The sequence below is a fragment of the Elephantulus edwardii genome, unplaced genomic scaffold (assembly GCF_000299155.1).
Source record: "Elephantulus edwardii isolate Elephantulus edwardi_28Jun2011 unplaced genomic scaffold, EleEdw1.0 scaffold00380, whole genome shotgun sequence".
In the NCBI taxonomy this organism is placed as follows: Eukaryota; Metazoa; Chordata; class Mammalia; order Macroscelidea; family Macroscelididae; genus Elephantulus; species Elephantulus edwardii.
The window spans coordinates 299,922-300,550 of NW_006400130.1; positions in this window are offsets into that span (position 1 = coordinate 299,922).

Sequence of the window (629 nt, forward strand, 5' to 3'; positions counted from 1 at the left end):
ATTCACGTCCAATCCCACCGTCCACTGCGTTTGCGCATGGCACCTTGAACAGTCCCAGCGTTCAGAGCTGGCGGGGGGGCACGAGCCGGGTCAAGGGTGAGGGAGCAATGCGAAACCTCAAGATGGGGGTCATGGGTCAGAGCTTCAGGGGTGTGTCCTGATTCAAATCCACACCCTCCGTGCACTGCGGCTGTGCACGGCACCTTTGCCAGTTCCAAAATTCAGGGCTGGCGAGGGTGGGGGGGTGGTGTGCATGAGCTGGGTCGGGGGGGATGTACTGCGATACCTCAAGATGGTAGTCGTGGGTCAGAGCTGAAGTGGTGTGTCCCGATTCAGGTCCACTCTCACCGTCCACTGGGTCTGCGCACGGCACCTTGGCCAGTCCCAACATTCAGAGCTGCCGGGGGGGGAGCGAGCCGGGTGGGGGGAGCAATGTGATTCCTGAAGATGGGGGTCATGGGTCAGAGCTTCACGGGTGTGTCCTGATTCAAGTCCACTCCCACCGTCCACTGCGTCCGCACATGGCACCATTGCCAGTCCCAAAGTTCAGAGCTGGTGGGGGTGAGGGGCGCGTGCCGGGTCGGGGTGGGGGAGTATTGCGATACCTGAAATGGGGATTGTGGGTCAGA